Here is a 27,081-nt window from a genome sequence, read left to right on the forward strand (position 1 = left end):
AAGTAAAGCTGTCACTGTTTGCAGATGACATGAAACTATACAAAGAGAATCCTAAAGATGCCACCAGAAAACTACTAGAGCTAATCAATGAATTTGGTAAAGTAGCAGGATACAAAATTAATGCACAGATCTCTGGCATTCCTATACACTAAAGGTGAAAAATCTGAAACAGAAATAAGGACACACTCCCATTTCCCCCTGCAACAAAAAGAATAAAATACCTAGGAATAAACCTACCTAAGACGACAAAAGACCTGTATGCAGAAAACTATAAGACACTGATGAAAGAAATTAAAGATGATACAAACAGATGCAGAGATATACCATATTCTTGGATTGGAAGAATCCACACTGTGAAAATGACTATACTACCTAAAGTAATCTACATATTCAATGCAATCCCTATCAAAATACCAATGGCATTTTTCACAGAACTAGAACAAAAAATTTCACAATTTGTATGGAAACACAGAAGACCCCAAAAAGCCAAAGCAATCTTGAGAAAGAAAAACAGAGCTGGAGGAATCAGACTCCCTGACTACAGACTATACTACAAAGCTCCAGTAATCAACACAGTATGGTACAGGCACAAAAAAGAAATATAGACCAATGGGACAGGATAGAAAGCCCAGAGATAAACCCACGCACATATGGTCACCTTATCTTTGATAAAGGAGACAAGAATATACAATGGAGAAGACAGCCTCTTCAATAAGTGGTGCTGGGAAAACTGGACAGCTACATGTAAAAGAATGAAATTAGAACACTCCCTAACACCATACACAAAAATAAACTCAAAATGGATTAGAGACCTAAATGTAAGACTGCACGCTATAACACTCTTAGAGGAAAACATAGGAAGAACACTCTTTGACATAAATCACAGCAACATCTTTTTGAATCCACCTCCTAGAGTAATGGAAATAACAAAAATAAACAAATGGGACCTAATGAAACTTAAAAGCTTTTGCAAAGCAAAGGAAACTACAAACAAGATGAATAGACGACCCTCAGAATGGGAGAAAATATTTGCCAACGAAGCAACTGACAAAGGATTAATCTCCAAAATATATAAACAGCTCATGCAGCTCAACATTAAAAAAAAAAAACCAATCAAAAATTGGGCAGAAGACCTAAATAGACATTTCTCCAAAGAAGGCATACAAATGGCCAAGAGGCACATGAAAAGCTGCTCAACATCACTAATTATTAGAGAAATGCAAATCAAAACTACAACAAGGTATCACCTCACACCGGTTAGAATGGGCATCATCAGAAAATCTACAAATAACAAATGCTGGAGAGGGTGTGGAGAAAAGGGAACCCGCTTGCACTGTTGGTGGGAATGTAAATTGATAGAGCCACTATGGAGAACAGTATGGAGTTTCCTTTAAAAATTAAAAATAGAATTACCATATGACCCAGCTAATCCACTACTGGGCATATACCCTGAGAAAACCATAATTCAAAAAGACACAGGCACCCCGATGTTCATTGCAGCACTATTTACAATAGCCAGGTCATGGAAGCAACCTAAATGCCCATCGACAGACAAATGGATAAAGAAGATGTGGTACATCTTCTTTGGAATATTACTCAGTCATAAAAAGGAACGAAATTGGGTCATTTGTAGAGACGTGGATGGATCTAGAGACTGTCGTACAGAGTGAAGTAAGTCAGAAAGAGAAAAACAAATATCATATATTAATGCATATATGTGGAACCTAGAAAAATGGTACAGATGAACCGGTTTTCAGGGCAGAAATAGAGACACAGATGTAGAGAACGACTGACATATATACACTAATATGTATGAAATAGGTAAGTAATAAGAACCTGCTGTATAAATAAAATTCAAAAGAACAAGAAGAAAAAAGAAAACTTAGCCGATTATATTAAAGTGACCAGATTACAGTTTGTTCATTTCTCTGTTTTCCAAGTTATCTGTAATTTAGGGGGAAAAAAATGATGTGGCACATATATACAATGGAATATTACTCAGCCATAAAAAGAAATGAAATTGAGTTATCTGTAGTGAGATGGATGGACCCAGAGTCTGTCATACAGAATGAAGTAAGTCAGAAAGAGAAAAACAAATACCGTATGCTAACACATATATATGGTACCTAAAAATAATAATAATAAAAAAGGTTCTGATGAACCTAGGGGCAGGACAGGAATAAAGACGCTGACGTAGAGAATGGACTTGAGGACATGGGGAGGGGGGAGGGTAAGCTGGGACAAAGAGAGAGTAGCATTGACATATATACACTACCAAATGTAAAATAGATAGCTAGTGGGAAGCAGCTGCATTGCATGGGGAGATCAGCTCAGTGCTTTATGACCACATAGAGGCATGGGATAGGGAGGGTGGGAGGGAGACGCAAGAGGGAGGGGATATGGGGATATATGTATACATATAGCTGATTCACTTTGTTATACAGCAGAAACTAACACAACACTGTAAAGCAATTATACTCCAATAAAGATATTAAAAGGAAAAAAAAAGAAAAGAAATAAGGTACTGTAGTTGAGAGAAGGAAAACATCCCTATGACTTCTACAGGCAACACTGGTTCAGAACCATGGACAGCTACCAACATATTGGTAAGGGCCAAATACAGAGAGAAAGGGAGGGAGATGGGGGTGGAGAGCGGGAACGGGAAGAGGGAGGAGGGGGAAGAGGGAGGAGGAGGAAGAGGGAGAGGTTACTCATAGTACATCCATAAGTAAGATTAGAACTCATTGCATCACTCTTAATGGATATCACTGGTTTTTCTGTAGCCATTTTATTAGTTGCATCCATCCATCTATCCATCCATCCAATCATTATTATGTTGAATGGATAAGGTTTGTGAACGTTTTCCTGTGGCCAATCACCATTTTCCATATCTTTATTTTTCTTTCAACTGCATCTTCAGATATATTTATTTTTTCTGCCTTTAAACACGTATTTCAGAATATCTGGTTATATCTTTTCCAACGTTGCTCTCTGTCATTTCTCATATTCCAAATCAAATTTTCACTCTCTATTACAATCTTTCACTTGAAAACATTACTCCTTTTCAACTAATCTATGTTCATTATAAATACCACATCAACCCCAGTAGATTTGAGAATGGTGCAACTAACTTGTCCATCAGAGGTTGGCTGAGTTATAATTAAATTCTCTGCCTAGTGATTTGATTAGTCCAATTTTTCAGTGATGTATATTCTCAAGATGGTTGATTTTGGTAACAGGTCCCATGATAAAGTACATGATAAAGTAAGTTTTCTACAATTTAAACTTAACTTAATTTAATAAATAGCTAACGTATTATAAGCAATAACACATAAAATTCCAGGGAAACATCTGAAAATGTCCAGTCAACAGGCTGTGCATAATTAAAAGCCAAGAATCACATCAGTCCCTTTCAAAAAGCTGAAAACACACGCAGGCACATTTTGGATCATTTATTAAAATGGCATTAGTGTGAATTATGTGAAAATATGTTCATGCCCATAATTGTTTCAAACTTTTCATACCAGCCTGGGAGGCTGGTTGCTTAATTCCATGCCTAACAGATCGGTCCAGTAGAGACCATCACATGTAAAATCTAGACATTCTTCTAGTTCTTCTTATTACAGTCTCCACCCTACCTCAACTATATTTTATTTATCATAAACTGTCTACTCTGTTCCTTAGAAATTTGTATCTAGGTAGCTGTATGTGGCAGCATGGAACCATTCTAGAAGTTCAATGGGTTCGAATTCCAGGTCAGCCTGCTTATCTATGTATGACCTTGGACACATTGTTTAACATCTCTTAGCCTCAGCTTACACATCAAGAAATGAAGACATTTCAGAGTAGTTGGAGGATTAAATGAAATCATGTACACAGAGTCTAGCATTGCCAGGCCCACAGCAGGCCCTCAATAAGTACCAGCTCTCCACATAATCAAGTAATTCCGTATTTGTCTGTTTTCCTATAATGGTTGACTCTTCAGTAGATTGGGAAACTATTCATTTTCATTTCTAAGCCAATAGCAGCTATTATCTGATTCTTAGAGATTTAGGGTTCTGTGTATAAAAATGTAGACAGTTGGGATATCTACCTTCCTATGTCACTAATTGATATCAGTAAAATTATTTTGATTCCAAGTAAAAAGATAATTTTACATGAGAAATAAATATGAGAAAGCTTACCACTTCATAAAAATATATTTGATTTCACACAGTTTTTCAACAGAAGTCTATGGACAATTTACACAAAAATACTTGACTCCCCTTCTAGATATTAAAAGTCCTTTGAAAAAGGAGTATCAATTAAGCAAGTTAAAAAAGAAAACCAGGGCTTCCCTGGTGGCGCAGTGGTTGAGAGTCCGCCTGCCGATGCAGGGGATGTGGGTTCGTGCCCCGGTCCGGGAAGATCCCACATGCCGTGGAGCGGCTGGACCCGTGAGCCATGGCCGCTGATCCTGCGCATCCGGAGCCTGTGCTCCACAACGGGAGAGGCCACAACAGTGAGAGGCCCGCATACCGCAAAAAAAAAAAGAAAAAGAAAACCAGAATACCTGAGTTCAAAATTCAGAATACAGCTCCTTTGTCACTGAATCCATTTAATCTGTAGTATTAAAACGTTTTACCTCTGGCATAAGGGTTTCTATGACAACTCAGTTTTCTGATCACATTTCCACCGTTTAGTAAACATTCAGAGCTTTGTGAACTTCATTGATAAGATCTTCCCCACTGGCTGCCAATGCTGCTTTATGCATCACATACTCGGATGTTTTGGACAACTAATTCATCCCCATCTCTGTCAAAGTGGCATTGTCCAGAGTCACATTTCTGTAGCATATGAGACTCTTTCTCTCCAAACCAGTTAATGTGGCATTGTACTCTGAGACCAGAAGTCATTTTGTGCCTGAGAAAATGTGCTCTATACAACATCTGTAAATCTACAAACCAATTTAAACTAAATATAAAGAATGTTTGGCTGGAGGTTTTTTTGAAATCTGTGATGCTGACTTTTTCTTTTAGTTTTATCCCTGGTGGAATTTCCTAATATTGGCAAGGAATTTTTAAAAGCTTCATTCATTCTTTCATTCATTCAACTAGCATTTATTAAGCCTTTACTCTGTAGTATAGGGTCCTTTTTAAATTGAGGAACTTGAGACTTGGAGGAGTGAATGACTGATTTACAGGAAAGCCAGTCTAACACCAGGCCTTCCTGCTCCTAAGCCAGTGCTCTTTCCAGAACCTATAGTCTCCTACAAAGCCACAAAAGCTCCCAATTATGAAAAGCAAGCTCAGGCAATCCTTGGTTTAATTTTTATGTTGATGTTATTTTTCAATTACTCATCTGCCCACTCACACCCCCAAAAATTCAGGTAATATTAAAAAGGGCTATCTTTTAATGGCACTCTTCATATATAAGTTTCATAGCATTTCTATTCCCAGTGTAAAACTGGCCAGTTACTATATGAAAAATATCTGCTATATACAAACTATTTTAATACAATGCATGTTTATGTAAACTTTAATTGCCTGCCATTTCATCAAATACACACTGTGGGTGTATAATAATAGCTTGTTCTCCAAATAGATTTGGTTGCAGTGCCTACCTGCAAAGCCATCACAAACTACAGGACATAGCTTTCAGATTTATAAAGTACTTGAGACTGTACAGTTTGTAGTTCCATTCTAAGTGGCTTATAGGAGAAATATATACATAAGATCTTTGTGGGAAAAAAAGGAAATTTCTTGATTCACAGACACAAAAAAACTCGTTAAAGAATTACTTAATAAAAAATTGTTTTTAAATGCCTGGCTTGTGATTTTAGTCACTGAAGAAACTGCAAAGCCTTTTTCAGTTTTCCAGAGTTCTATCCTACATGTGAAAGTGAAAGGTAGCAGCAATATATGTTCCAATTGCCTGTTAGCAAACACAAGAAAAGAGAGAGAATCGCAGGTGTGGAAAAGGAGAGAAAATTTAGTGTTTAAATAACGAACACTGTTACTTCTACCTTTAAGTGATGTAACAGATATTTTATCAATTCTCTTCTTTCTCATGATAATCTACTTATAGACAACAACTGAATTTGTTGCAGAATTTGAGCTAGCTTGTCTTAGAAGTTATCATGTATATAAGTATTCTAAAGTAAATTAATTTAAAAAATTTTAAGATATAATTTGGCTGCCAATCTCCTGATAAGGGACATGAAAAGGATTTCTATGTCTTTAATAAACTGTTTACATAATACAGGAAGTAGGTGGCAAAGATGACACTGAATCTGCTTATAGGTGCAAACTACTTCTATATTATTATTATCCATAACTATGTTTTTTTAAAAAAAAACATGTACTTGAATGAAAAGGTTAAAGTTGGATTTCTTCACTGGATTTGTTGTTTTAAAGCAAGTAATGCAGAAGGGAAAGGGAAATATAAAGTCTAAAAAATGTAAATAGTTAAAATCTGAAAAGAAATGAATAGAAATATATCAAATTTTAGCCACAAGGAAGTATGAGTAAGGACCCCAAAGATAAGGGGCACACATCTAATACCGTGTTTGCTGGTCCCTACTGGAAGTTTAAGGATCTTCTCCCATCTGCCCCTCCACCCCACACTCTATCAAGTATAAGCTATGGCTGATAAGATGTAAGGCTTCTTTTTGTTCCTCTACCCCAGGAGCTGGGATAACACCCAGTTGCCACTCTCTCATCCATTCTTTTTGCCTATTTTTCCCTTAGAAAACTGCTTCCCTCTATCTCTTTCTGTGCATGGTGGTGGGGGGGTGTTGGGGGGGATGGGAGGAGGATGGCCTTTTTTAGACTCTCACATGCCAGGTCCAGGAGCTGCTGTCTCCCTTGAGATCTGAGAAGGGTGACTGCTAAGTCTTAGAGCAAATGCTCTGGGACTTGAAAACTAGTAGTTGGGGGCTTTCTTCAAATGGAAGTGGTTAGATGCAAGACTCAGACTGGGAATTTGGGGAAAAAAGTGGAGAAACACCTCTGACTTACTAACTGATTCAAGGTATCCACCTTTGTTCCTGCGATCCAGCCTAGCAGCCTGTCATTTAGCACAGGGGTAAGCAGAAGCCTCTGCTGATAACAGAGTCACTTAATTTGCTTTGCTTAGGTTTTGGTTAAACTGCTCAGAAGATCCATATCCTCAGAGTTGTTTCTTGTTATTTTTGTTATTTTAGTCTCTCCATGGAGTACAATAGGAATCTATCTGGTAAGTGTGGTCAGGGTGGGGATTATAGGCCAAACACCGAAGAACCCCACAACTTTCTTCCATCAAGAAAAGCTGGGCACTGAGGTATGGAGGAAATAAGCCCTCTCATTCAGTGCTGGTGAACGTGCCAATTAAAAGTGTCTTTGGAGATAGGCAATTTAAGAATACCAACCAGAATTCAAAATATGTATAACTGGTGATGCTAAATTCCATTTTTAAGTATTAATCCTACAGAAATGTCAGCCTATGTATTCTAAGATACAAAGATGCTCACTAAGTCACTGTTTATAACAGTGAAACGTTGGCAGTCACCTTCAGTTTATCAGCAGCAGAAGACTCACCTAACTCATGGCATGTTCCTCTGTGATCTGGAGTACTATACTGCTGTAAAAACAATGAGATGGACTGACATATCCTGACACATAAAACTAAGACATGGGCTTCCCTGGTGGTGCTGTGGTTGAGAGTCCGCCTGCCGATGCAGGGGATGCAGGTTCGTGCCCCTGTCCAGGAAGATCCCACATGCTGCTGAGCGGCTGGGCCCGTGAGCCATGGCCGCTGAGCTGCGCGTCCGGAGCCTGTGCTCCGCAACGGGAGAGGCCACAGCAGTGAGAGGCCCGCGTACCGCAAAAAAAAAAAAACTAAGACATATTGAAAAAAACAAGTTGGATAATTATATATATTATGATTCATTTATATTTTTAAAATTTCATATTCGACTCCATCTCTTTCTTTTTCTGTCCCTTTAATTATCTGAAAGCATATTCCCCAAGGTATTAGGGTAGCAGGGGGATAAATTGAATCATTTCATTTTTATTCTTCCATTCCAGACTGATTTTTAAATAAATGTGTACTGCTTTTATAATTAAAAAACTTTAAGGTACTATACTGGGCATACTGGTTCAAAAATATTTCCATCTACTAAACAGCTAAGAGAAAAGCAAAGCGATCTGGCCACTGATGTCTGCTGTCCCAAATAACATTCATTCTATTCATCACATTTGTTTTATTAGTTCTTGGAAATTTGCTCTTAAGCTTTGATTACCCATTTGATGGCATACTAATGCACCATATGGCAGCTTACTAGACACGACTACACTGAATAAACCAGTTCTATAAATAAAACAGTTGACAATTACCTTCAAGGCATCCTGAAATTCAATGAATTTGGGAACCAATCCAAAACACAGGAATGTCCCTTTAGTTCTGACCATTAGCACTTTTATTCAAAAGTGCGCTGCCCTATGGCATAGAGTGCTAAGTAAATCATTTCCAAGACTCTTCCATAGAGTGCTGGCCAATAAAAAAATAAGTTACGAGAAATGCTTCCCAACTGAACACAGCACAGACCACTAGACCTTGCATCGTTAATGAGAAACTCAACCAGCACAACCAAGGTCAGGATGACAAAGCAGAAGGAAGGGAAATATCCGTTCCTTCATTTTCCTCATCAGCACATGAAAAAATGATTAGGACCACAACTCCGCACCTCAAACCAGGGATGAATAGGCCCTTGAGAAACACTTTGAAGTTGAACCTGATGTTGGAGATAGTCCCGAATCTCAACTGCTGGCTTCAATTCTGCCTACACACCAGTTCTATTTTGAGGGGGAAAAGGAAATGACATAGCAGTAGTCAAAGTCCAAGTACTACTGACAGCTCTAAAACACTTGATTTCTTTTATCATGGGGAATTAGAGATAACCTTGCTGACTTAACATTTTTCTCAATCTTGAGCCAAGTGTTTGATTTTCCAAGAGACAGTAATGCCACCACTATATTTCAACAGAGTAAAAAAAAATGTTTCATAACCATGCCCTGTGTGTGCTCTGTCAATTCCCATTACACATAATAATCGGGGTAGGGAAAGGGGGCATTGGTTTTGGGAAACCAATTTTCTTGCTGGGGTGGAAAGAAAACCAGAGACCCATCAATTAGCTGTGTGAAAGAATTTTTTGGTAATAAAATGAAGAAGTAAGATTTTAATAGATTGAATAATGAATGGGTTCCAGCAATGCAGCAGGTTGAGATCAGGTGGGAGGGCTCCCCTTCTTCTCTAAACATCTAGAAGTGCTAGATAAATGTAGCTAAACCACCACAGAATGTGTATATACCAAGCCAAGATGGAAGGGAGGAGGGGCAGCAGGATGAAGGGGAATAGAGGGAAAGAGCCTGAGGCCTGGGGGCAGGGAGGTGATTCAGAGCCACTGCATGCCAGACATTGGGGAGAAACAAATAAGACACAGCACCATTACCTAAGGAATTTGGCATATGGGCTCCAATTTGGGATCCGTACTTGATGAGTCAAGTGTGCAAGGGGGCAGACAGAAGAATGAGGGAGAGGTACCTGGAAGAAAGTCAGAGAACCACTTCCAGTTCCCCTTCCATAACTACCTCAAGTCTTGCATGCTGTCACCCTAGTCTTTAAAAAACATTTTAGACAACAAACAAAAACCTTGTCTTATGCTTAGAAAAATGTGATTGGTATTTATGTTGCTGCTTTTGAAACCTGTTCTCAGGCTCTTCAAGTGAATATGTCATAAAGATATGGGGCACATAGGACCTAACCATTAATCACCACCGAGAATTTCAAAATACACACTTCCTCCAAAGTAAGTGAGAATTCTACTAGCGTTGATGTTCATTCTTAACTGATCCCAAGTCATGAAATTCGGTATACTGAAATATTTTTATACCACTGATAAATCTTACTTTAAATCATAGGGATGTGTATTCATCTCTGAAAGTTGCTATGTACTGAAATATGGTTTTCAACTAAATTATAATTAAGCTCTTCAACATTAGTTTTTTTCCCTTTCCCTATAAATGCTACTGGTACCTATCTGACAGCACTGGGAAACTGTCACACTACTGAAAAAAATAAACATCTTCATCTCTCCTGGGTTTTCTACAACTATATTTAACTCACATTTGAGAATGGTGAATCAGAAGACATGCAGAGTAATACATTTTGCCTGTATTTATTCTTGTCTGCTTATGTTATTTAATCCATTGAAAATTACTAAGACACCATTTAAAAATCTACTGGACAACTGAATTCATGGAATGTCCTCATTTTTGTTTACTCAGATAATTTAAAGTTAAAAAAAATGATCAGCCTTCGTTTGAGAAAGAGATAGTGAGGTTAGAAAAGCCCCTCATAGGTTATATAGCCCAGGATTTCTCAGTCTTGGCACTACTGAGATTTTGGATGGGTAATTCTTTGTTGTTGGCAGCTGTTCTGCATACTGTAGGATGCCTAGCAATAGCTCTGGCCTCTATCCGCTAAATGCCCATAACAGCCCCCGAATTGTGACGGTCAAAAATGTCTCCAGACATTGCCAAATGTCCCCTGGGGACAAAATCACCCTCAGCTGAGATATCAGCCTGCAGATTTGAAAGCTGGATCACAGAGAGTTGCAGGAATACATTCAAGGCCACAAAGCTAGAGCAAGTCATCACTGGAAATAGTGCCAAGTGATCTGAATCTTAGACTCATGTTCTTTCAATAATGTCTCTGTTTCTCCCATTACATATTAGCACATTAGGCAATTAAATGGTTGTTTTATTCATCCAGCTTATAATGATGATATCACTAATAAACAATTTTTAAAACCCTAAAAGATTAATTAACTATATTTGTACTGCATGAAAACTCCCCCACCCTCCATTTTCTTTAGCTATTTGAGGGCAATCTAAGATTTACAGAATATTAGCCTGGGATGATTTAAGAAGATGCCCAACCTTAAATGAACATATATAAGCTTCTACCACTTGTATATCTACTACTGAAGCTGATCCCGATTTTTCAAGGCCTGACATAATACTAGTATGTAGCCAAGATACAAAGCTATTATCCTTCCAGCAATTGAAAAATGCAGTTTTTACATTAACCCTCTTTAGTCATCTGCCAGGTTTCTGCTCTCTACATCCAATCTTCCTAAGTCTTGTCATAAAATTCTATACCTAAATGGTGGTTGTGAACTTTGCAAAACATGAACCTTGACACCTTGCTCTTCAGTTAAACACTGAGTATCTAGCATGTTCATCTTGCTGAGTCCTGTGTACAAAGGTAAATGAGATATAGTGCCTACCTTTGAAGGATGTACAGTCCAGTGTATAGTATACAGTTAATTTTAAAATAATTCTATAAAAGGGTGTCATGGTAACAAAATCAGGGGTATGAGCCTGAACTGGGGTGTTTGGGAAAGTTTCCTAAAGAAAGCCACACATAAGTTGAGTGTTGAAGGGTAGTTAATATTAAAGAGCCAATCAAAAGTGGGAAGAGCATATCAACAAAGGAAATGGTAAAAGCAAAGGCAAGGGACCATGAAACAGTGGGAACTGCAATTTGCTATTTAATCTTTCAGACTATGAGCACAATTATCAAAGATTCGGCTGGAGAACTAAGAGGAGGCCTGGATGCAAGGGTTTTCAAAGAGCTAATTATTCACTAATATGTTCCAAAGCATACATTTCTTCATTAAAAAATTTTAATACATATGAATTACACATTTATATTAAGCATATTATAAACCTACACATGGTTGTAAAGCCAGAGTTATGTTTTTGCATGAGTCACGTGTTCTGAGTACTGAGCTATGACAGTCTTTTGTAGAGGAGAAGCTAAGAAATAATTAGGAAAATCTAGTCCACTAGGATGTGACTGATTATCCAATCAGTTTCCCACAAGCCAATCATTTCCATCACAATCTACAAGGTCATGATTTATAGATGTTGCTAAATTAACCAACTTAAATAATCTTCAGTCTTTCTGTAAAATGTAAAGACAGATACCATAGCTCACCAAAATAGCTTACACTGGCTAATCTTTGGCACACTTATCTACTTCTGTTCACTTTAAGTTGTATGGTTCAAGAATTAGTTGTGCTTGTTCCTAAACCGTTTTATGCCAATTATACTTACTGTAATTTTGTCATTTTATTAAATAGCATGTAAACCAATAAAATGTGAGTGTAAAGAGTTGGTGTTTTGGGACTTCCCTGGTGGCACAATGGTTAAGAATTTGCTTGCCAATGCAGGGGACATGGGTTCGAGCCCTGGTCCGGGAAGATCCCACATGCCGTGGAGCAACTAAGCCTGTGCGCCACAACTACTGACCCTGCGTGCCACACTACTAAAGCCCACATGCCTAGAGCCTGTGCTCCACAACAAGAGAAGCCACCACAGTGAGAAGCCCATGCATCACAATGAAGAGTAGCTCCCACTCACAACTAAGCCTGTGCGCCACAACTACTGAGCCTGCGTGCCACAATTACTGAAGTCCACGTGCCTAGAGCCCGTGCTCCACAACGAGAAGCCACTGCAGTGAGAAGCCCGCGCACCGCAACAAAGAGTAGCCCCCACTCACTGCAACTAGAGAAGGCCCGCGCGCAGCAACAAAGACCCAATGCAACCAAAAATAAAGTAATTAATTTAAAAAAAGTGTTGGTGTTTCTATGAAAAAGGTTTAAAGCTTTGGAAACATTTGATAAAGCTGATCATATATTTTAAAAATTACTGTTGAACAAGGAACTGTTCTGTAATGAGAGAAATAATAAAACGCTTATGAAAATAACAAGCATGGTTTATACAAGAAAGATAACATACAAAACAAATTAATAGATTCTTAGTAGAAAAAATGACCTTAGCCTGACATCAAGAGTAGTCAGCTGAATTTGTTTTCAGTTAAAATTAAATGTTCAAGAAATGTATTATTTTAATGATTCTCTCATTCAAACATATTTTTCTATTAGCCAACAAAATCAGTTCTAAGCATTATAGAGTAAGAGGGCTTCTAACTATTTCTGGCTATATTAAGTCTGACATATGACTTCACATCATATGTCACCAGGGAAATGCAAATTAAAACTATTAGATGCCACTCTACACCCATTAGAATGGCCAAAATGCAGAATATTGGCTGCTGAGGATATGAAGCAACAGGAACTCTTATTCATTGCTGCAAAATGATACAGCCGCTTTGGAAGACAGTTTAATGAATGGTTTCTTATAAAACTAAATATACTCTTACTGTATGATCTGGCAATTGCACTGCTTGGTATTTACCTAAAGGAGCTGAAAACTATGTCCACATAAAAACCTGCACACACATTTACAGCAGTTTTATTCATAATGGCCAACACTTGTAAGCAACCAAGATGTCCTCCGGTAGGTGAATGGATAAATTGCAGTATATCTAGACAACGGAATATTATTCTGTGCTAAAAAGAAATGAGCTATCAAGCCATGAAAATACATGGGTAAAATTGAAATGCATATTAGTAACTAATAGAAACCAATCCAAAAAGGCTACGTACTGTATAATTCCAGCCATATGACATTCTGGAAAAGGCAAAACTATGGAGGCAGTAAAAAGACCAGTGGTTGCCAGGGTTTGGGAATAGGCAGAACACAGAGGATTTAGGGGACAGGGAAAATACTCTGTATGATTCTATAACATTGGATACATATCATTAGACATTTGTCCAAACCCACAGAACGTACAACATCAAGAGTGAACCATCACACCTGCACACAACAAAGAGTAGCCCCCGCTCGCCGCAACTAGAGAAAGGCTACGCGCAGCAACAAAGACCGGATTCAGCCATAAATAAATAAATAAAATTTTTAAAAACAAAGAGTGAACCACAACAAACTATGGATTTTGATCAGTTACGATGTGTCAATATAGGTTCATCAACTGTAACTAACGTACCACTCTGGTGGGGGATACTGGTAATGGAGGAGGCTCTGCATGTGTGAGGTCTGGAGTATGCCAACTCTGTACTCTCTGCTCAATTCTGCTGTGAGCCTAGAACTGGCTCTAAACAAAACTGTCAATAAAAGAAAAAAGAAAGTCTACAGGACGAAAGTGAATGGACAGTAGAACAGATACAAGCATGGAATCCAACCTTTGAACAAGAGTTTCCTTTTGTCACTCATGGCTATAAAGTTTGCCCATCTTTTAGTAAGGATATGTAGTAATAGTACATAGTTTGAGAGATATTACAGTAAAACCCACAGTTCGCATATATTATAATTTGTTAGATACACGGCTAAGTTAGCTATGTAGTAAACCGCTTTTAGCTTCATTATAATATTGCTTTGATTCTTCTCAATAATTTCATTTTCAAAACCTCCAATCATACCCAAACCAAGACCACCTAACCAGACTCTAACTAGGCTATGCCTAGGCAGGAATTACCCTTGGTTCTGTCTGTTGGGAACCAGGTAAATTACTCAGATGCCACAATTACAGCTGCAATGTAAACTGTATATCTGCCTGTTTTAACCTTACCAAGTAGGCAAATTTTTTAAGTATCCCCCACAGTCAGATAATCAAGTACTTTTTGCCTTTTTAACATATTTTGAAAGGTCTCTATAGCATACACTTAAGTAACTATTTAAATATCCAATCATGTTCATTAATTGTGTTTTCCCAGATTCTTATACAATAATGACTAAAGGAAATTGACAAGTAATTATGTATAATATCTCTGCCTTCAAGAAAACTATTCCTAAGTCATGCCCCCCCGGATAAATATCTAAATTTTTTCTGTCTCTGCAATTAGATATTCTAATCTCTACTTTAAAAAAAAAAATTGGGGCTTTCCTTGTGGCTCAGTGGTTGAGAGTCCACCTGCCGATGCAGGGGACATGGTTCGTGCCCTGGTCCGGGAGGATCCCACGTGCTGCGGAGCAGCTGGGCCCGTGAGCCATGGCCACTGAGCCTGCGCGTCCAGAGCCTGTGCTCCGCAATGGGAGAGACCACAACAGTGAGAGGCCCGCGTACCGCAAAATAAAATAAAATAAAATTGACTTAACAACTGAGTTTAGAAGGCTAAGAACTCTGGTGTTATAGCAAGAAAAGATGACAAATCCTCAATTCTAAGAAGCTTATAATTGAAAAGTTCAGGAAAAAATGAATAGTATTTTAAGAATACATGCCACTTGCAACTTGAAAATAAGTGCATAAACCACCTGGCAATGTTCATGCAAGATTAAGTATGGTATGACAATAACAGTTTCATCTGCAAGATTCCAATTCATCCACTTTTACTAAGAGCCTTATTTTACCAACACCACCCTCTTCCTCTCTTTTTATACCCAATGCATCCCCAAGTCACAGTTGATTCTACCTTCTACTTGTTTCTTAAAATCCATTCACTTCTACCTTTACTGCCACTAACCTAGTGTGGTCTAGTTCCTACACTACCTCATTTCTAGACAGAAGTACTCCTATAGCCTCCTCACTGAGCCACCCATATCCATTCTTTGCCTCCTCCTTAAAGAGTCAAACTCCTTCCCATCACAGGGCCTTTACATATGTTACTCCCTCCATCTAAAAAACTCTTATCTGTTCTGGACTGAAAAATGCCTACTCATCATTCAGACTTTCATGTAAATTCCATTTTGTCAGAGAGGTTCTTCCCTGATACAACAAATTAAATTATGCTTCCTCAGTTTCCTCTCTCCTGTCATTTGCTTCTTCTCATTCACAGCAATGATCACAATTTATGATTATGTTTATTCGTGTGTTTACATCATATTTCTATCCCACTGAACTCTAGGGTCTTTAACGACAGAAATTAGACCATATTTATTCACTATTGTACGCTCACTGGTTAGCAGATTGCCTGGCACAGAGTAGGTGCTGAGTAAGCATTTTTAAATAAATCAGTGAATGAATGAAATATTATACCATTGGTTAGTGCAGTGACAATTAATTTTAAATGCTTTGGGAAAACAAAGAACATTGAATGAAAGCAGATTTTTTTTTAATTAAACTGCATTCCCTTCAAAATCTTACCAAACTTTTTTCTTAACATCCAGGATGCTATCTGAAAAATCTGTTTCTATATACAAGTTGCATACACAGTTAAAAGAATTATTGTTTATTGCAGTAGTTACACCAAAATTGTTTGAGTTTACACTTTTGTGGTCGTAAATATTCGATTTTGTCCTCAAAAGACTTTAGTTGGCTGGCATAAACAAACACACACACACAGTATTATCTGCTAAAAAGTCTTACTAGCAATGCCTAAAATATTCTTATTTTAAAGTTGGTAAATCTGAATTGTACTCTAGATAAAGTCAGAATTACCATTTATACTCATTTTATTTCCACTCTCAAAGTATATGCAAACAGGCTTATAAAAATTGACAAATTTGATCCAAATAAGTAAATGCGGTATAGTAAGCGAAGTACCTTGGGTTTTGCTAAATATTGAATGTTGTATGCTAAATGCTCGTGGTACCTATTGATGACTGTTTCAGATCCCTAGCTACATGATGGATATTAACTGTCAATACAGAATACTGATATTTGGCTTTCATCAACCAATGTCAAGTATCAAAAATGTCAATATTTAAAATGCAAGACCCAGGACTTGTCAAAGCCAATGATTGTATTATTACGACAAATACTGATCATAACTCTGAAAGCTCAGAGAAGTAACTTGCTGAGGATCATAGATTTAAATCCAGGCTTGTCAGATTCCAAAGCTCTATACAATAATGCTTCCCAGATGGCCAGACTGCAAATGGGTCGTTTTTTTTGTATGATATGTTTAGACTACATTCCTACGTACCCAGAATATTTAGATAACTGACCATCATTTATATTCATATTCATTCATATTCTCTCTCTCTCCCCTACACTTCCCCCCAAGCCTCTACAGGCAGTGCTCTTGAGCGCATTCCCTTTTTAAAATTATCCCAGAGCATCCTCTGGATACATGAAAAAAATCGCACAATCCTTGCCCCACCAACTTGCAGTCATCTCCTTGCTCTTTACTCTCATGGGCAGCTCTAGTAACAGCCTTCCACATGTTCAGGTTTTAGATGTATATGAGATTCCAGCACCCCCAAATTCCAGCCAGGGGATTCATATCAAGCTCATATCACTTGGTTTACAGTGACAGATGAGCACCCTCCCCCCATCCCATTCTCCCACCCCACCAACATGTTCCCCAGGGCCCCAACTTCAATCTCATACACAGAATGGAGCAGACAATGCTGGTAAGACTCTTAGCATGCTGTGTATGGGTAACTGATATGGGGGAACCTATTATACTACTCTTGGCATTTGGGATCGCATGCAAAACTGAGAGTCCCACTTTAATACCTCATTGTATTTATATTGATAAAAATATACGAAGGACCAGAAAAAAATAGGTGTTGGCATTCATGTTTTGATAAAAGATAAAATGCTGGTCCTGCCCCTCTTGCTTTCCTTTCCCTCATCCTGTTCTTGCACATTTTCTCATGTAAACTTGTAGTCCCTTCAAAATTAGAAGAAAAAACAAAACAGGAATATTAATGTAAATGGACATGATAAATGTAAATGGGTGATGAAAATATCCTAAAACTGGTTACGGTGATGATCTCACAAGTTGGTAAATATATTGAAACTTTTTATTGACTTCCATGTTTGAAATGGGTGAATTATGTTATGCACAATACACCTCAATAAAGTTAATAATTTTAAAATGTGTCTTTCAATATCATCAATACATCAGCTACCAAACAGAAAAATTCCAGGAAAATACAGAGTATATATTATACAGTTTTACAGAACTAAAGTTTTTACTTGACAGAAGAATTAGGATAGATACTAAAATAATTCAAACAAAGTGCTGATAGGAACAGGAGAAAAATTATAGCTAGAGGCTGACCTTCTATAATCATTGCCAAAGCTAAAGAACTGATCTAGAGCAAGGATCTGATGATCCAGGTAAGGAGCTAATACCGAGGGGACTGAGGTGGGGTCCCTCGAGATCAGAAAGGGAAGAACAAGGCTGATCAATGGATCAGGAGTTAGGAGACCTGGGTCTTTCTCCTGGTTCTGTTTTGAACTAACGAACCCTGAGTAATTCATTTCACCTGAGTCTCAGTTTTGTTATCTAGAAATGATACAAAGATAATAATCCTTGCCTACCTCCCATAACTATCGTATGGACACAATGAGACAATGCGTATGAAGCATGCTGAAAAATGCAATGTAGCATTAAAAGGCTAAAACTCCAAACAGGCTTAATGAGGAAACAAAGGCTTTTGCTTTTATTTTGAGGGATCTGGGATGGTAATAAGACACTAGGCTGAAAGTGTCTTAGCCTGACAGAGAATCCACGTGAGTAAGAGAGCAGGTGTGCATGAGCAACCATCAGAGGCACAAACAACTCAACCTGTTCAAGCCTGGAGTGAGTCCAAGGGACCACAGACAGAAGAGTGGTCTCAACGTTCTGACTCAAACAAGTTCCTGAAAATCTTCAGATGTCTTGAAAGACATCAATACAGTCATTTCCTTAATAAGAACCATGACTACTTTAGAGCTATTCCAAAATAACCATATAGAAATGAAAATTGTACTGAGTTCATGTAGAACAATAGGCGCTGTGGATTCGTAGAAAACACTCTCACACCACCAGCACCTCCTCCTCCATCTCCACTACCAAAAACCAACTCCAACACCATCAATATCACCAACACTAACAACCCCACCACCACCTCCTCCTTCATCTCCACCACCACCACCAACTCCAACACCATCAACATCACCAACACTAACAACCCCACCACCACCTCCTCCTTCATCTCCACCACCACCACCAACTCCAACACCATCAACATCACCAACACTAACAACCCCACCACCACCTCCTCCTTCATCTCCACCACCACCACCAACTCCAACACCATCAACATCACCAACAGTAACAACCCCACCACCACCTTCTCCTTCATCTCCACCACCACCAACTCCAACACCATCAACATCACCAACAATAACCCCACCACCATCACCAACACACACACACACACACACACACAAACCTCTGCTATAAATTCCTCATTTACTTAGCCAAGAATAGAGACTTTAACAGAAAAAAAGTAGTTACACAAAATGGGGGGATGCAGCACATCTTTGCATAGATTTCCCTTCTTCCTTGGTTCCCGGAGCTTGCTGGTGTTGCCAAGGACCCGCCTCCTCCATGTGACCAGGGTACTGCCAGAATAGAGAGAGAAACCTAGTTCTCACCAGGATTCTCTTCCTTCCCAGACTTAGTTCACCACTCTGGAGGAACTTATGTTATGTTAACAACATAACATAAGTTAACAACCCTGCTTTTCTTTTTGAAGTGGCACTAAAAACATCTGGTTCTTGAACTCAACTGGTCATTAGTAAGGTCATATTCCCCAGGTAGAGAGGTGCTGGAGAGCTGGGGAAGCAAAGTCAACACCCGATATCCCTGAGCAGTATCTCCTCCTCCTCCGCCTTGCAATCACCCAGACAGCCCAGCTGTGCATGCTTACGTCGACCTCAACTCATTCGAAAACAGTTTTGAGGCAGTTTAAGACATACAGGCATTCAACCTCGATTTTAAAATACACATTTTTTACATAAAAACTTCAAACAAGATAAACACATGAAAAACTTAAGCACAATTAGTTTCAAGGAAAAAGGAAAATAAGGGTAAAGGAAAATTTAAACTCAAATTCAGTATAACATTAAGTAATTCTGTCACGATTCTATACTATAACTGAATCACTTTTCTGTACACCTGAAATTAACACAACACTGTTCATCAACTGTACATCAATATTAAATAAAAATTAAAAAGATTCTATACTAATATTCATTATTTATTCTTTACTATATACCTTGTCAGTTGATAAAATGTAGATAAAATACTGAACTTAACCTATGGAAACTATACAAAATGCAGGCCTACTCATTAAATAAATATTTACTATATGCCTATTATGTGCCTCTTGTGCACTTACTGTGCACTGTTCCAGGCACTGGGGAACACCAATGAACAATACACAGCAAATCCTTGCTTTTTAGTCAGTGGAAACAAGTATATCAAGACAAATGAGTAAATTATAGAGTACGTGAGAAGATGGTAAGTACTCTGGAGAAAAATTAAGCTGCAAGGGAGACAGAATACCAGGAAGTGGCAAGTCGCACAACTGCAAATAGGGTGGTTGAGGAAGACGTCACTGAGAATCTGGGCAAAGACTTGGAGGTAAGGGTCAGCCCAGAAGATAAATAAAGAAGAGTGTTATAGGCACGGGGGAGTAAAGAGCACAAAACCCTGGGGCTGGAAAGTGCATTGTGACATGCTGAAGGACGAGAGCCAGGAAACCACTGTGGCTGGAGCAGAGTGAGTTAGCCAAGTGTAGAGAAAGACAGTAAAAGGTGGGGTGAGGAAATTATTTAGGTCCATGGAAAGTCAATAAAATGTTAAGTTAGAAGTGACATGACATGACTTCCGTTTTAACCGGATGACTCTGGGCTTCTGTGTTGAGAACACAGTCTATGAGTCAAGGTCACAGGAGGGAGGCTGCTGCAATGATCCAGTCGAGAGATGATAGTGGCTTTGACCAGGAGGGTGGTGAAATACGTAGTGACAAGTGTCACACTCTGATATATTCTGAACCTATGTTCTTTGCCTAAAGACGGGCTACCTTTTCTATCTTTGAGGTTTTGTTTCAGGTAAAGCAGGTATCAGGCTAAAATTATTTTTGGTCATACTACACGGAGTAGATTTGGGGTCTTCATGTATGCCCTAAAGATCAAAAACAAAAACCTATGTATCCCCTCCTGAAGTCTTGATTCCCCCCCATGAACTTTTAAGTTGACATCATAAATTTATATAAGATTACAAAGAATGTAATTTCTGGTAATGTAAACAGTAAAATTTTAAAACAGAACTTCTATATCACCTAAATGGTTAGTTTTACCACAGGGGACCCAGACTCTTGGTCAGACAGCATTCTGGGTGTGTCTGTTTCTGGGTGAAATTAACATCTGAATGAGTAAAGCAGTTTGGCTTCCCCACAATAGAACACAAAGCTAAGTAAAAAGGAGCTCCTTCCTGTCTTGAGCTGGGATGTTGGTCTTTTCCTGTCATTGGATTTGAACTGAAACACTGGCTCTTTCTGCGTCTTGAGCCTGCCAGCTTTTGGACCAGAACTTAGACCACTGGCTTTCCTGGGTCTCCAGCATGCCAACTGCAGATCTTGGGACTTCTCAGTCTCCAAATCACATGGGCTAATTCCTTCTAATCTCTTAATCTCTCTCCCCCCACGCCCATAACCCCTCTCCCATGTGTGGATATGTATATATGTATATATGTATGTATGTATGTATGTATGTCATTAGTTCTGTTTCTCCAGAGAATCCTGACTAATATAAACACCATCATCCATTTCAGATATAACCAACCCAGTTCAAGCTCCTCCTTATCAGCTGGAAAATTTATGTAATTTTTTTCCTTTAACTCTTTTATTCAGTCTACTTCCCCACAGAACTTCATCCCAATGTAGCATACGTTTATGTCGGAAAGTCTTTTATTGCTCCTGCTACCATACTTCTTTGCAAGAAAATATTTCAGATTCCTGCTCTGTTCAGAGCCCAGGTAGATTCTAGACCCCTGCACAATACAGTTAAGACTCAGGATAGATAAGGAGATGCCGTTCTTGGCTAAAATGGGGAAAGAGTAATTGTGAGAGGGGAAGTGAAAAATACAGTCCGGACACTGCGAACCGATGCCCTCAAAAACCTTCCACACCTTAGGTGTTCGGGTACCCCAGGAATACCTGTTTAAAGCCCCCTGCAGTGGACTACCCATTTGCCTGACGACTAAAAGTATTTTCTATGTATAATCCTAGGCTAGCTGCTTGGTTTTGCCTATGTTGCCATAAGAAGTCAGGAGGGCAGCCCCGGGCAAATGTCTTCGTAAGCAGCTCCGCTCACTCTAAAGGATGCTACCCCCAGCTTTCATCTGACACTCTGCTAGGGTACCAAGCCTCTCTTGAACCAGCTACACAGAATAGCTGCACTCTAGGCCTTAAGTGCCAGGGAGTAATACCACCTCAAATTCAAAGGCAAGGAATATTCTCAAACCCTCAGCTGAGAAAAACAATACACAGGGAAGACTGCTGAGAGGACAAGTAGTCTTCCTATCGGTGGGCCAAATCAGATCAGCAGAGAACAGGGTACCTCAACAGAACCTTACAGTCGCTTTTACAAAATTTTGCTTTGAAGTGATGCTATTAACTCAAAAATGTTTTAGGAGGATCAGCCTTACAAAACTTGATTTTCAAAACAAAACACAGTGTACTCTTTATGGAGACTCCTGGGAGAAATACTTGTCTGGTGTTGGTGCCAAGAGTAGTTATAATCATCCTGAGAAAACGGTTTCTCTTTACTCCTCCAAGTGTTTCCTCTTCCCTCTATCTCATAGAAAACCCAGAGGTGAAGTTTTGGCCCCTGTGTCTTAGGCTTAGGTCATTCTGACATGCAATTTAATTGTATTCTTGGTTCTACGTTGTTCCCACCATTTTCTTACTTTTGATTTTTACTATGTCCAGTATTATGTATTCTTAGCAGCCAAAGTTGCTTCTGGCACGAGGGAATATACACATAAATACCTATATATGTACACACACACGGCAATTTTGTCCTATAATCTCATGCCCCTTTCACGTCCTTCTACATCCATCTACAGAGCTACTTCCCTTTAAAATATTGCCTATTTTTTTTTTTAATACTTAGAGTCATGAATATGCTATATTCTGTCACATCAAGCCAGGGTACCAAGAGCATAAGGTACAATCATTTGGGCCTCCAAAAGTAATACAAAACTAGACAGGATACAGGAGTACTTAATCAACAATAACAAAAAACCAAAATCTAATTCTAGGTTTTAATTAACAATTGTTTGAGTTCCTACTTTGTTTTAGACACTAAGCTATATGTAAGGAATTCAAAGGAAATTAAAAGAATGGTTCATGATTCAAAAAGACCACTACAGTCCGTGCATGAGAGGAGTTACATACGTATATATGTACATATGCGTGCCCGCATCGCTCTGGCTACAACAACAATTGTAACGGTCTTTAATTTTGTGACTTATGATGACAGTAACAGGTTAATTCAAGAAAGAATGAATCCACCCAATTCAATGAGGACTGTGTGTGGTTTACTGTATGAATAGTTAACCGGAGAATGTCTGTCAAATTATATCCCTTGATCAATGTGGCCAAGAGAACAGTCTCCATTCCTGACCAGTTTTGACCACTACTCATCTTATATTATGGAAATGTACGCAGTCCGTGATGACTAGAGCAGTTTCGGCCATGGTTTTCATCCTCAATTTTGCAGAGAAAATTTAAATTCTTAGAAGAAGCCTAAAATCCTTCCAAAAGGCAGGGTCTGACAAAAGTTTGGGATCTGTAAAAACTTTCAGAATTGTATTTTCAGTTTCATGACATACCACATGATTTACAGAAATATACTTACTATTTGGAACAGAGGGCTCTGCATCAAAGATAACTTCCAAAGATAAGGGAACTAGCCTTGACTCAACTCTCTGAAACATTTTATAACCTTTTGCTAATGGAGAAGACTAACCTAGGTTTTAGAAAGAATTCTCTTTAGCTAAAAGCACTTGAGTCCATTCTCTATGTCTGCGTCTTTATTCCTGTCCTGCCCCTAGGTTCTTCAGAACCTTTTTTTTTTTTTTTTTTTAGATTCCATATATATGAGAAGATATGGGGATATATGTATAGCTGACTCACTTTGTTATAAAGCAGAAACTAACACACCATTGTAAAGCAATTATACTCCAATAAAGATGTTAAAAAATAAATAAAAATAAAAGCACTTGAATTAAATGCTACACAATTTATAATTTGCAGGCACATTTCACTCATTTTTCCCCACACTCCAAATCATGATCTGTGGCTCCTTTTCTGTGCCCCCAGTTTGTTCCTCTCCCACGTCAATCCAAATGGGCTGCCAATTTCTTACTATCAGGGCCCTGATTACTATTTGCTGAAAATTCTCGGGCTGTGAAATTGCTTAAGGTTAAAATTTTAGTGTAGACTCTTTACCAATTTTATTGCTCAGGGAAGTAGACTCCATTTATATACTTCCAATTAACCCTACTTAACGCAGACTCTCAGAGTAAGACAATTCTGGGAAATCACTACCGAATCGTTTCACACATTCCAGTGTGGTTTGCAAGTATACAGACGCACAAAAGTTAACCCTGCAAGAGGTCATGGTGGCCCATTCAGCCTATCAGCTGCACGGACTGCTCTTGCTTAAGTAGCCTCCCCAGCTGGCTTTTCCTCATCTCCCTTTAAAATATTCTATGTTTGCATCTTCCAGCTCCAGTGTGGAGACAGTGCCAGCATCCTACCACCTCTTACTGCCTCAAATGCCGCCACCCTGGTCCATCAGCATCTCTCTCCTGGACTTCTCCATCAGTCTCCTAACTGATCTATTTCCACCCTGACTCCCTACCATCTGTTCTCCATGCAGCAGCAAGAAAGATCCTTTTGTCACTCACGGCTATAAAGTTTGCCCATCTTTTAGTAAGGATATGTAGTAATAGTACATAGTTACATAGATATTACAGTAAAACCCACAGTTCGCATATATTATAATTTGTTAGATACACGGCTAAGTTAGCTATGTAGTAAACCGCTTTTAGCTTCATTATAATATTGCTTTGATTCTTCTCAATTATTTCATTTTCAAAATCTCCAGTCATACCCAAACCAAGACCACCTAACCAGACTCTAACTAGGCTATGCCTAGGCGGGAATTACCCTTGGTTCTGTCTGTTGGGAACCAGATAAATTACTCAGATGCCACAATTACAGCTGCAATGTAAACTGTATATCTGCCTGTTTTAACCTTACCAAGTAGGCAAGTTTTTTAAGTATCCCCCACAGTCAGATAATCAAGTACTTTTTAACATATTTTGAAAGGTCTCTATAGCATACACTTAAGTAACTATTTAAATATCCAATCATGTTCATTAATTAAATTGTGTTTTCCCAGATTCTTATACAATAATGACCAAGGCAAACTGACAAGTAATTATGTGTAATATCTCTGCCTTCAAGAAAACTATTCCTTAGTCATGCCCCGCCCCCAGGATAAATATCTAAATTTTTTCTGTCTCTGCAATTAGATATTCTAATCTCTACTTTAAAAAATAAAATTGACTTAACTGAGTTTAGAAAGCTAAGTTTTCTCCAACACCTACAGAATACAGCAAAACCTGCTTAGCATGTCACATTAAGCCTTTTGACATCTGGCACCTACCTACTGGCTAAGCCTCATCTCCTACCCTAGCCCCATAGACTAAATTACTTGTAGACCAGGCATGCCACAGTGTCTTTGCACTTGCTAGTTTCTCTGCCTAGAGCAGCCTCCTCTGCTTTGTCCACCTGGAAGGCAACTCATCTAAATGGTTCAGATGCTACCTCCTCAGGGAAGCCTTCTCTGATTGCCCCCAGGAGAGCCCTAGGCCCTCCCCTCCATGCTCCAATTCCACATTGCATAGGTTTTCAAGCAAGCACATTGCCGTATTATAACTATTTGTTTGCAGGTCAGTCTCCCAGTGGACAGCAAACCCCTTAATGAAAGCAACCATGTCTTAATAGTATTCATATTCCTAATGCTTGGCCTATGTTAAGTGCTCATTAAATGCCTCCTGAGTTAATTAACAGACAAATGAGTTAATGTAAGAACGTTAACAGAACACTGTGCAAAAGGATCAGAACAACTGGTCCTCTGAATTTGGGAGTGTGAAAAACAAATTCAATTGCAAATTTAAAACAAATACATTTTTATGGTTAAATCAACAATTCAGAACTTGGGGTTTTAAAGGAGGGACCTAAAAAAGAAAAATCAATCACATCTATACAGATTTTTAAATATTTTTCCCCCAGGTAATTTATTCATTCTATGGCGCTGAACAAACACTCCCATTTCCTTTTCATCCCTCAATACTTCTGGAAATATGTGAAGACTAGTAAGGACTTACCATAATATCAAATCATAATTTCTTCAAAACAAAGATACTATTGGGCTTCCCTGGTGGCGCAGTGGTTGAGAGTCTGCCTGCCAATGCAGGGGACACGGGTTCGAGCCCTGGTCTGGGAAGATCCCACATGCCGCGGAGCAACTAGGCCCATGAGCCACAACTACTGAGCCTACGCATCTGGAGCTTGTGCTCCGCAACAAGAGAGGGTGCAGCAGTGAGAGACCCACGCACTGCGATGAAGAGTGGCCCCCACTCGCTGCAACTAGAGAAAGCCCTCGCACAGAAACGAAGACCCAACACAGCCATAAATAAATAAATAAATAAAATTAATTGTTTTAAAAAAAAAGATACTATCAAGATATATGTGAAGAACTTTAAAACACTACTGAGATTCACAAAACAAGATTTGAATAAATGGGAACATATACTCTGTTTGGGGACAGGTTGGTTCAGTTTTGTAAAATATTCTCCCTAGATTAATCTATAAACTTAATTCAACCCTCCCCCTAAAACATGATTTTTTTAAGAACCAGACAATTTTCAAAGTTCATATAGAAAAAATAAGAGTGTAAGAAGATACAGGAAAATCCTGGAACGAAAAAAGAGAAGACATGCCATCCCAGATATCAAAACATGAAAAACTAAAGAAATTAACATGGTGCAGAGTTAGCCAACAAACTGACAGTAAACTTTCCAAAAATAGCTCTAACTGCAGAGGGGGTTTAATAGATGATGCTACCCTTTCATGCCACCTTCACCCTGGTCCAAGTAAATATTAGCTTTCTCAAGAATCATCACACTGAAGGCAAGGGAAAGATACATTGTTCAAGAAATGTTTGGAGCAGCTCATGCAGCTCAATATCAAAAAAATAAACAACCCAATCCAAAATTGGGCAGAAGACCTAAACAGACATTTCTCCAAAGAAGATATACAGATGGCCAACAAACACATGAAAGAATGCTCAACATCAATAAACATTAGAAAAATGCAAATCAAAACTACAATGAGA

The sequence above is a fragment of the Neophocaena asiaeorientalis genome, unplaced genomic scaffold, assembly GCF_003031525.2.
Source record: "Neophocaena asiaeorientalis asiaeorientalis breed wild unplaced genomic scaffold, Neophocaena_asiaeorientalis_V1.1 scaffold318, whole genome shotgun sequence".
Taxonomy (NCBI): domain Eukaryota; kingdom Metazoa; phylum Chordata; class Mammalia; order Artiodactyla; family Phocoenidae; genus Neophocaena; species Neophocaena asiaeorientalis.